This window comes from Homalodisca vitripennis, chromosome 8, assembly GCF_021130785.1.
Source record: "Homalodisca vitripennis isolate AUS2020 chromosome 8, UT_GWSS_2.1, whole genome shotgun sequence".
NCBI lineage: Eukaryota > Metazoa > Arthropoda > Insecta > Hemiptera > Cicadellidae > Homalodisca > Homalodisca vitripennis.
Genome location: NC_060214.1, coordinates 115,455,541 through 115,468,076, shown reverse-complemented (window position 1 = coordinate 115,468,076; position 12,536 = coordinate 115,455,541). Strand labels below are relative to the sequence as shown.

General features: G+C 34.4%; 1 protein-coding gene across 2 annotated transcripts in view; it reads right to left on the bottom strand.

Annotated features, from left to right (window-relative positions):
- LOC124367957 (proteoglycan 4) overlaps window positions 1–2,002 on the bottom strand; it is a 167,946-nt gene extending 165,944 nt beyond the window's left edge. For both annotated transcript variants that reach the window (XM_046825190.1, XM_046825189.1), the window contains exon 1: window positions 1,927–2,002. The gene's annotated coding sequence lies outside the window, so the exon portion shown is untranslated. The remainder of the gene's footprint in view (window positions 1–1,926) is intronic.
- Window positions 2,003–12,536: the final 10,534 nt, after the last annotated feature.

Sequence of the window (12,536 nt, the reverse complement as noted above, 5' to 3'; positions counted from 1 at the left end):
TAAACTAAATTTTTGGTTGAACTTAAAGGTTGAGTGGTAGACCACTTTGTAATAAAATACATTATGCATGTACAATACATTTTTGACATATTTTCTTGATCGTGACATCAAGGTAAAATCTACATCGGGGTTGGAAATATAATTTACTTCAACCAGAAATGCTCATACGCGGGCAAAACTTACGAAAAGCGTGCGAAGCCGCGGGAAACAGCTAGTACTATTATGTTTTTGTTGCAGCGAAATTGGCATAAATATTAATAGTAATATCCCTCTTTCTTCCTCAAATATAATTTTTGAAATCCACACTGAATATCAAATACCACATTTTTTCTACGCCCTAGATGCTTAATCCTTCGAAATATGTTTTAAAAGTATTTCCTCTTGAATATACGTCTTATGAAAAACTAATTAATGAAGGTTAAATATACATTTGGTTTGGATCTAAATTTATACCGATCAACTATCCTGATTGATACCGCTGCCCATACCGATTAACTGGAGTTATGCATTTTTTGCTTTATGTATGTTTATCTGCCTCTTTATAGTTTTTGTGTACGTAATAGCTATTAATTCTCATATTAAAATTAAAAAAAACGCACTGTATGTTTGTGAGGTTAGCTATTATTTTTATTGTTAACATTTTATTACTCGATTTAGTATTTTCCGACCCACCACAACCACCATAACGGACCTGGGTAGTGTTTGAATCAATATAAAGAGGCAATTTATAAACTTTTGTACACAAGGATAGATGTAATGGAGTTTTTCCTCACATTTTGTCTATGTGTATAGCACACACTTACCTCAGTGTGAATTTTCCTTTAGTGAAAAATGGTACGAATGTAACTATTCAAATAAACGGTTTTCTATTGAGGTATAAATTTACCGAGACCGTTTTATTTGTAAGTCCCATTTAAGACATGTTCGCGTGGACTAGAATAAGGTTCTCTCTGTACTAAAGATTATTTACACTTTTATAGATTTCAGTTGTATTAGAATTTCACTTTTGTAATGCTAGAATTGATCCATTCATTAGGAATACAGTTTTTCCTTATGAAAAACTCAATTTTCTTTCTCCAAATTTGTTTTATCGAGTATTCTGTACGTTACACACTTTATGTTTTTCTATTTTGGAGAATATTTTGTACGTTTTTATAACATACTGCATAAAAGTAAGCGTAAGGATTTAAATAACGGTATTGTGATCGGTTGTCGATTAAAACTAACCTGACTGTACAAGATGCATACGCATAAACCGTTAGGCTATACAACGGTTTATGCCTATTTTTACTGCCTGTATTATGAATACAAGTGTACACTATCCACGTGTTAGTCTCGCACATACATGCCCATACCAGTGATGACGTTATCTCAACACCTATCGCAACAAGTTGGTGTCAGAATAATCGATAAACTCCCTATAAAATATTCTGATAGCCAAAATCAATGAAAAATCAATCTCAAACGCCTTTTGGTGTCCAATGCGTTTTACTCTGATGATGAATCACGGCCTGGTCATCTAATATATAATTAATAACATCATGAACGCAATCTATTTTCGGTCCTTTTCTTTTCAGAAATCAACTTGGATGAGCCGCTGAAATATTTGAAAGTGCTGGATTCGAAGTGAGTACGATTGGTTTTGAATGTATGAGGGTACAATGTTAAGTCATAATGTGTGTGAATGTATTGATGAGCGGACTACGTATTCAATTTGGAAATTGACGATTGCTATGTAATATAAAGGATTATTACCAAAATCCAATAATAATGTTATCATTTATTACAATATAATAGGAAGGATCCTTCAATAATATAAATATAGGACGCAATAAATTACTGTAATAAACACTTTCAAGTACATTTTTTCCAACTAAAACTATTATATTTTGATTAATAAATTATTTGATTCATAGTTAAACTTACGGGTAGATAGTGAGAGTTAAGTCCGCGCACAACAGCACAGAGAAGCACAAGCACGGCACGTACAGCACACGGCACAGTGAAGACTGACTGACGGACATACAGGACGGGGGTGGGGAGCCCCCCACCTGCCCCACCCACCTTACATCACGGCCTGGTCATCTAATATATAATTAATAACATCATGAACGTAATCTATTTTCGGTCCTTTTCTTTTCAGAAATCAACTTGGTAAATAAAGAGCGGCGCATCTATATTGAGATTATTATGCAGGAATGGACCACCAACGAAAGCAATTCCACCGAAGCTATTACTTTTGAATATTAAATAAAATTAATTTATTCAATTTCAATTATTGCATAAGGGTCATTGAATGTTCTCTAATTTCGTAGTAAAAAAAAACACTGGATAAATTTATTTTCAAACAAATATCTTATCTGGTATGTTTTGCACCTCTTTGTTTCTTATTTTTGTATTAAATACGATACACTGAAGTCTCAAATATATTTTTGGAAAGAGTAAAATCCATTTTTAAATTTTCTAAATTGCGCAATCAACAATCTTTCTCTTTCTTTTTTAGGGGGACTTGAACACTATACGTTAATTAGGGCTTCAGTACTACCTAACGTTGAAGTCTCCACCCATCGCTAATGTCGTACTTAGTTTATGTGCCTTTTTTAAATAACTAAAATATAACTTACGATTTTAATTTACGGTTGAAATCGATTATGTGTTATTTTTAATATAAAATTATCCCTCTGAACTTATAAAAATAGTTTTGTTTGCCATTTTGTCAATTAAGGCTTCAGTGCTAACCTGGCGTTGAAGTCCCCATAAATCGTTTGTGTTGAACTTAGTTTAAGTGCCTTTTTTAAATAACTAAAATATAACTTACGATTGTAATTTACGGTTAAAATCAGAGTATGTGTTATTTTCAATGTAAAATCATTTATCTGAACTTGTAACAATATTAATTTTATTGTTTTGCCCTTTTGTCAATTGAGACTTCAGTGCTAACCTGACGTTGAAGTCTCCATTGCTCTCGAATCATTCTAGTTTAGATTTTTTTGTATTTTATAAATAAAATATCATTTGTGGGAGTAATTTATGTTTAAAATCAGAGTAAGTATTATTTTCAGAGGCAATTAATTTATAAATCAAAATATTGTTGTTCATAATTATAACTTTGCTTTACCTTTTACATTTTTTGTACACGTTGTTTGGCCTCGTCATAGCCACACATTGTAACATATCTTACATTTGACCAAATTTAGTGCATAGAATGTAATCAATGTCTTGTAAAGGTAATGAAGACGTCTTTTTAGATTCCTAGTCAACTATGAAATCCTCAGTGCACGACAATCTGTATTCAGGAGAAATAAGTTAACTATTGATGTAGTAACAAGCTTCGAGATGTCGTAAATGTGCTTATCCACCCACGGTGAGACAAAACAGATGCTAAACATTTTTTCGACCTCTCAAAAGTGTTTTGAGATTGTTTAGACATGAGATAATTCCAGCACTAGTTAGATTCTAGTCCTGTTCGTGGTGAACATTATTGTACTTCTTCGTAATACCAGATACCCGACCCTGTAGATTCCAACACTCTGGTAAATAAAATGTAAATAACCTACGAAGTTCTTCATAGATGATTCTTAGACTGGTACCTTTTTTGTCTCCGTGAAACATTTTTAAAACATAGTTCCATTACGGAGTAATGATTCAGTGTGCTGACGAATTAACTCTCTGCATTACCCCTAAAATTATTCATTGAATTAAAATCAAATTGTTCATCCAAATAAATTCTTGTGGCCAGCATCTTTCTTAAATTAATACCCTGAACGAAATTAATGGGCCACATAAAGGTGTGTTTGTGAACAATGTTGAGTCTTTGACAAAAAGACTGCAACGGGTTTTTGGGAATGCACGTTAATTATGGGGTGGCCTGGAAATGACTGGTGATACATATACATTACTTACTGAAGTTATCTCAGCTACTTTTGTTTTACGTGATGTAATAAAATGTTGTTGTGTGTTGTTTGTTGGTTGTAATGTAATTCTTTAGTTAGTCATATTTTGGTATTATTGTACTAGTTTGATGTATACTTGGAGACTTAAGATCCGACTGTAGAGAAACAACCTCAAGTTATAGTTGTACTATATACGTAGTAGTATGGTTGGTATACTATATGGTAGTACTATATCCTAAAAGATGGATACAAATTCAAACTTCTTTTTCTTAAAAAAAAAGAGTAAGGTTTTTGAGTATTTGAACTATGAAATACAAAAATTTTGAGATTCTTTTCTAAATAACAAATACAAATATCGATAAAACTAAAAAAAAACGGATGCATATTAATCATATTTTTAAAATGGCACATCTCCCATAATCCTAGGATTAAATATGGTAGCAGCAGTAATTGAAGTTTAAGACTGTTCTTATAAGGCTAAAATCAATATGGCCACCAGTCCATCCGAAAAAAACACTAAAAAGAGTATTTATACTCCCAAAGAGGTAATTCAAATCATGTCCACATTATATTACAAATATATTTGTAGCTTAAACTGCTAACTTTACCCTTGTGCTATTGAATTGGTTATGCACTGCTGCTCAAAGCATGTTCTGTTCAAGGATGAGATACCATTAAATGGAATACTAACTAAGGACACAGTAAATCAACATTTTCATATCTGCTGTCTTAAGCTGGCGTTAAGTTGATTGAAAACACTTTTAACTCATTAAACGAAACACAAATTAGTAGCAACTTTGAGGTGGATTGAAGCGCCATCTGATGGATGGCAAATGCGTTCTGTCCAGTTGACGAGATAATGGAAAGTCGATGATGTCACTAATTGGTATTGGCGCCTAATCAGACGAGTTTGAAACCTGTTGCTATGGGTGACTGATCGAGACATAATATGTGTAATGGTTTTTGTATCTTTGCAATGAACACAACTGTTATTATGATGAATGTCCTAGTAAAAGATGTATAAACTATTAGTATTATCTATATTACAATCTAAAAATACACATTAGAATGGACAGATGCTTATAGTTTTTTTCTTATTCGTATTGTAAGTGTTATTTTCTTTAAATTAATTTAATTGAAAAACTATAGTCTACGATTTGTATCATTATTTTAAGAAACTAATGTATTGTAAAACCCTTTCAAGGGCCGCATAAATAAATATATATATTTATATATATATATATATATATATATATTTATATATATATATATATATATATATATATATATATATATTAGTGGTTGAGCATTAGAAAAGCCTACACTCGAGGGGGTGGTGCATGACACTTCATGTGATTTGGCTGAGTGTTAGCAAATATTTTTAGATGAGTAACAATAATGACAACGAGAAAATATCAGTTAAAATATATTTCTAAACAAACTGAGTACAATCAAATCATGTGAGATTTTAGTATGTCTTTTTTATAATCTAAATGCCTTACGGCTGACTTGGTATTACACCATGAAGTTAATTTACTCTGAATAAAACTTTTACACTGATTTCATCTGCGATTGCCTTCGATCATTCTATCTCGATTAGGCTATAGTTTTCTTTTTATGGTTGTCAGAAATCGACTTATTTCCTTATATAATGTTGCGTCAAAACTGGATAAATTTGTTTCCAGCCTGAGGTATCATCATCCGGGATTCTCCTAATTTAATTAATTTAATTTGTTGGAAACATGAGTACCTTGCATAGACAAATTGTGGGCATTTCATTAGTAGATGATCTGCAGTCTCCTTCACTCCTGCAGTGCAATTTAAGCACAGAGGAGTGAAATAAAGTTTCATTGGTATGTCAAATGTCACCTGTAGTCTAACTACTTAACACGCGGAACATCGTATCAAGGTGATTTTGAGTGTAGACTTTTATTCGTAGAGTAAAAAAATAATAGAGTAAACAGACATTTTTAAAGGTCTGTGACGAATTTGATTGCAGCGCACTCTTGCATTGTAGTACCTTCCCTACCTTCACCGGAATCCGTGTTATTTAAACACCACTATGAAACCTAATTCAGGAACAAAAATGTGAATGCAACATTTGGCAAGATATCTCGAGAAATATTTCATCAATAGACTTAAAATTGGCATTTCTATGTAGGCAAGAATGAGCACATCCGAAGGACGTCTCGAGAACAAAAATGAGCACTTGAAATTTAGCATATAACCTCAGAGGAACCTGTTACGCAACACGTGGTAGGGCGTACGACTACATTGCTGTTCATATCTTGCCATAATTTTAAAATTTTCATTAATCTTCACAATTTTTTGAGAAGTAGTTGTACTCTGTAAATAATGTATTTCGAATTTCAGAACAAAATGCGTTGTGTTATATTCACGAGTAAATGTCAAAATAATTTACATATATACTTCTCTCTGAAAATACAGTTAGGCGTATAAAATAACTTTATTATGGAATGGCTTCTTAGAAAACATCCTCTCAGACTCTATCAAGTGGAACAATGGCGCATTAAAATTAGTTCTCCACGTTCGCCCTTGACCTTGGAGACCCCAGGTGCAGTAAATTGAAGAGCTTGCATCGAAAGCAGATTTACTACCGCATAAAACCTTTCACAGGGTTGTAGCCCCACGAAGTAAAAAACTAAGCCATCGAATATGTGAGAAGACAAAATTATCTGTTCATCTTCGGTCTTGGCAATGTAAATTGCTTAAGTGATCCGTGAAGATTTGCATACATAAGTGATCATCACGTTGGAGAGGTCAGTGATCGTCTGAAGATTGTTTCAAGGTCGACTGGATATTCAAGTGAAGATCTCCTGCCGTCACAATTCCCTCGCTTCTTCACAATCCTGGCGTGTTCTTTGGCTTGTAAAGGCAACTTGCACCTATCATTCAATGCCGAGCCCCTTCAGTGACCTAATCTGGCATGTTAAGATTGTTCAAAGAGCCTACCCCTTCATAGCTTCAGGACTTCAGTATTCACTCGGCATTCGCTCCGTATCAAATGATCAATCCGAAGCATCTGATGAGTGATGGAACTCAATCTAAAGTGCAGTAGGACATTCCTCGTTGCACAGCAGACAACTTTCCCGTTTTCCATTCTACAGCCTGTTGGTGAAATACTATTTTTGGAAAAGAAGCAGTATCATACCAGACAATCCCAGTGCATCACTAAAATATAATCGTTATATATGCATATAACACCTAGTAATTACATTACGTTAGTCTATAGACGTGTAAGTATAACTTCTTTTCATTCATCGCAAGAGTTTTTAAATAGAAAGCACAATATCATCCATTTATGTGAATGATGAAGTTAAAAGCTTTGATTGCAAAATGCATGTTTATGCTTTTTAACATTTAAATAAGGGAATACAGAATTGTGAATAGTGAATATTACAAGCTGGGTCCGCTCATTGCTTTTTAATTTCGTATAACATTTATTATCGTTAGATGTTTTCAACATATTAGTATTTTTAAATTTTGTCTGCGTATAATAATACTCTATGACCATGTAGTAACACTCTCTTCAATCTGATTGGTCGAGCATTAGCGAAAACTATTGCTATTGGGACTGTAATTTTTTTATTTCTGTTTCTCGTAAACGAAGTGGCTTATAGACTTGGTGTTTGGTAGGAACCTTCATTTCTATACAGACAATAGTGAGATAGAAGGAGGTGCATGTCATACCATGGGCTTTGGCTGAGCATTAATGAATATTTTTACATTGGTTCTTATTGGTAAACATGAGGGCAACGAGAAAATAACAAAAGTTATAAAATTTGCAAACAAATTGAATACAAACGTACGATATTTTAACTTATGAAATGTTATTGTTAGAGTAAAAAGGAAAGAAAATATGGAGTGGAAAGTCGATGAAAAGGTTTGATTGGAAACGTAATCTTGCATTTTAATACCCTTTCTAGCTCACCGAAAGTTTTGTTAGTTTTTAAAAATGCCATTAAACCTAATTTAATTAACAAAATGTGAATGCATCATGTTGCAAGATACCTCAAAACAGATAAAAACTTGAAATTTTCCATAACGCTTACATAACACCATAAATCATATAGCTTTAATACCCTCATCATAAAAAAGAAGGTTTCACCCGTAATCCTTCAACGAGACTTCGTTTCTTCATAGACAAGAAAGAATTCTATGATGGTGCATAGGCTAACACAATTTCTCTTTTGTTTGACGAGGGATGTAATTTTTTATCTATATGTATGATCTTTATGTATTCTTCATCTGTTTGTTTAAATGTCCGCAAGACGTCTAGTAATAGAATGGGCTATAGATTTAAAACTTTGCACGCACCCTCAGCGAAGCCTGTTACGTGAAAGTTGGTAGCACAAAAGTTTGCCACTGCAAAATAAAACTTTATGGTATTGCTTGCTGACATTTAACCACCACGAGAACGTCTTATTCCAAATTCATAGCCTCAAATATCCCAAACAACTGCCCAAGTTACGTCACAAAAGAACTAACCTTCAGTATCAGTGACATCCGACTAAGTTGATTGTTTCAAAACAGACTATTCAACCGGTCTGAAATCACAATAAACATCCCCAGGTGTATTTCTAACTACTGTAACCAGTTTTGTCATAGATTCCGTTGTATTTGGCCGGTTTTGCTCGTCCTTGATCGAATAGATTGTAAATACTAGCTGTCTAGTTTTACTATAATGTTGTAGTGCTCCAGAACCCCCAAAAACGTACCTTTCTCAGTGTAAATGAAAAAGTACTAGAATAAATAACTGGTTCTATTTGACTGATATGTAGTATAAAAACAATCGAGTTAAGAAGTAGTACGATGTAAAATACCTGACTTTTTTCAAATAATACCAGCACAGTCTGAGTTAGTAGGGCAATATTTTTTACTCAAGGTTTGTTTGAGCTTTTAAACTCCGGTCAAACATTTTGGTAATATGTACTTCCAGATTTTTAAGCTGACACGTTTTCAAATATTTAACAATATGTATACGCGTATAAGTTTTGTGTGACGAATTATATTTAAAAAGTATTAATTGTGATTAACACAATGAGTTGCCAAATAATGTGTTAAAATATATACTTCAGGATACCATTTGATGAATAATTACTGCAACGATTTCCTAGCTGCCTAGCGCCTTGTGAACGAGCTATGACACAAAAGTTCTCCCACTTGTTTATGTAGTTTTGAAATTGTTTCAGAACTTTTAGGTAGATTTTTTTACATCCTTATGGTTGCACTTATCGAATATGCCTGCATAACATTACCGAACATGACTCCCAGAGCACAAAAGAACCCCAGTTCAGGTTTTATACATGTACTATACTCGAATAACGCGGGAACGATAACTATTCAAATAAAGCCAAAATTTAAAGTCGCTTCAAACAGTGTATATTATAAATGTCTCAGCTTAATTTCTTGATCAACTTGGTGCACAGTTTCAACGTGGTGACCGTTCAAATTTACAACACATTTACAGCTCCGTCATTTATGAACTTAGAGGAAAAAGGAAAAGTTTTCTGGAACGCTAACATTATTTTGTGCACATTTTTGAATGAACAATGTTCTCGTATCTCAAACGGTTTTCTACATATCGATATCCCAATCGAAGTTTCTATCACCAAGAACTGGCGAAAGAAGTGATTAAACAAGTTCAAACTTTACGCAAGATTTGATCCTATAAATCTCCTCGTTAAAGTCATTGGCCATCTTGGTACACCATTTCGTCCCAATATGGTAGCCTTTCAAATTTAAAAACCTTCACAACTACATTAGCTATAGACGTAAACAAAACGATAACAATGTTCTTGAATGCATTTGATATTTAATATCATTCTTTTGTATAAACTATTTTTGTATCTCGAACGGTTTTCGAGATATCGAGTACTCGGTTGTCACAAAATCCACCTAATTCTTTCTAAAGAGCCGGAAGCACTATATTTTTTAATTTCCGCTACAACCTTCACGAGCTTTGTCAAGAAATGAAGTCTCCTCTGCCTCATCATAACTTCGAATTTGTTACATTTTGCCCGAAGACTCCCAAGTTACCTCTTCTAGAAGCGATGGCGTGGGAGGGGCAGCAACCAGCGCAATGTCAGCTCGAACTTGGCGACTCCGAACAGTGAAAGTGTAGGGAAAGCTGCCACGGGCCATTGTCTATTACATACACGCAGGTACCGTCTTGTTTGTATGATCCTCAATTAGCCTGCAGGAGGGAAGGTTTCTATCCTGTAGGTTGTTTAAATTAGAATAGAAAACCTAAATCTGGAATGTAAACAAAGGCAAGTTTCAATGTATTAGCTTTTTAATCTTGGCCTTTTCACGTTTTCTCTCCTTGTCTAGTAATAAAAATCGAATAGAATCTCTTTGATCAAAAACAAGGTTTGTATGTTTATTTTTAATTTTAATTTGAAGCGAATGTTAAGGAATTGAGTTATAAGTTTTCATTATTCTCTAGCAATTATGAGAATTACTGTTCCCTTCTTGCTTTTAGAGGAAGATAGACAAATTAAGGTAGCCTCTCACGGTGACATGGCTGAGAAATAGTGCCCGTAGAAGGATCTCGTGGAGGTTTTACATAGAATCTCGACAGGAGTCAGTCCTACCTCATCCATTCAAGTGCAGTGAGGATTCTTCAGTTTCTTGTTCTTAGTGGGCAGCAAAATGTGTTCACTTTACAGCTCAATAAATGTTTTTGAAATCAGGTGGATCTTCAACAGACTGAATGAACTTTGCATTTCTTGGATTATTATGGGACTATAGTCTATGTTGCTTATAAGATTAATACCTATCCTTAAATGTTCTGGTACATTGGTCGCAGCGCAAGAGTCCTTCTAGAATCGAGTGCAATGAGAGGATTCCTCAGCACCTTGTCCTAAAATTTGGGGGCAAAAAAATGTTGATCGAAGTTCACTCTACAGCTCAATAAATGTCTTTGAAAGCTGGATTTTAAATATCATCTCTTCAAGAGACCGAATGAACACTGCATCTCTTGGATTATTATGGAACTATAGACCAGTTTTTCCTTGATAGAATCACCTATTTCCAGCAAGAGTAAGCACCTAAGGTCAAGATGGCACGTGGGTGACCATTTTAGTGCCGGCTGCCATGAGTCAGAGAATACTACTCATGCAATACAATGCTTTGTCACAGAATGTATATTGTGTTTGCGTTACGTCACCGGTGGAGCGGCCTAATCCAATACAGCCTGGATTGTAGCAAAGGTGCAGTTATTCAACAATGATGATCTAAATCGTAGACCCAGTATGGTCACCAACAGAGCCAACATCTGTATGTTACTAAATCACGGGTAATGTAGTGGGTTTCCTGAATGGGTTTCGTGCACGCCAAGAGAGTGACGTATAATGGCTAAAAAATGCAATATGGAGGCTATATAGAATTGTTTTCCATCGTGAACTTGATATAGGTCTGGAACTCCAAGACATGAAAGTTCTTAATAGTCACGGTCTCCCGCCTGGCCTACTCAGGAGAGTCATCACTAGAATTTTCCTAGGCAGCTACCATATAAGTATAAGCTATTATAGGAGCTGAGCAACATAATCACGAGATTTGAATGAGCCGTGAAAGTATTTTATACATGCATTCCGATTGTGGAAGCTGTAAGTAGTATGGATACTAGTGCCTTTTCCTTCATAAGGAGTGCCTCAAGGCTCTAACTTGGGTACTCTGTTTTTCTCGTTGTTTATTAAAAACATTCTATTTTGAACTGTAATGTCCAGCTATATGATGACGATAACATGAGACCTCTCCAGCTATTGCTAGAATGTGCACAGTTTTGCTTGCAACCAAGGACGTAGCTAGCGAAGGGATCTAAGGGGTCCAAACCCCCGCAATTTTGAATTTTTCAATTACTTTTTTAGTAAACGATTATTGTTATTAAACAATTCAGTATTACTGAAATTTACTGCTGAAATATCGTTCTCGACATAGAAACAGGTCAAGAACGTTTTAAGGGACAAAATGGGGCATTACTCTTTATCCACTACGGGAAAATATCAGTTGTCTGGACCTCCCCCTCCCCCGCTCCAAATTATTTCCTGGCTACGTTCTTGCTTACAACCAGCAATTGATTCAGCAATACAGTGTGCTGAATAAATGGACTGGAAATAATCACATGCCCCTGAAACTCGGAAAAACGTGGGCAGTTACTTGTTAAATTCTTTGTTTGAAGTTTGATTTTGACAATAGAAGGATTGCGAAGGAAACCGGATTTTTCCGGACTTTTGCCATTGTTCATAGATACAAAAAATCAGTAACACCACGTTTCGAGATCTGCAATCTGATCTCTTTCTCAGGTAAATAACTATCCTAATATATAATTACAAACTAGTTTAAAATAACAAATCATACCAAAGCGTTGTGGCACGCCTAAGTCAGGAATCACAGCCACCGTGTTGTGTGTCCACTTCACTAACTCTAAAACATGCACTTAATAATAATAATTCTGTATTCTGTAGTTCAGTTGTAATGATTAGTGTTGTGTATCGTTTTTTTTAATTTTTTTATTATTATGAAGTGCATGTTTTAGAGTTAGTGAAGTGGACACACAATTTTAAACCTAGTTTGTAATTATGTATTAGGTTAGTTATTTACCTGAGGAAGAGATCAGAT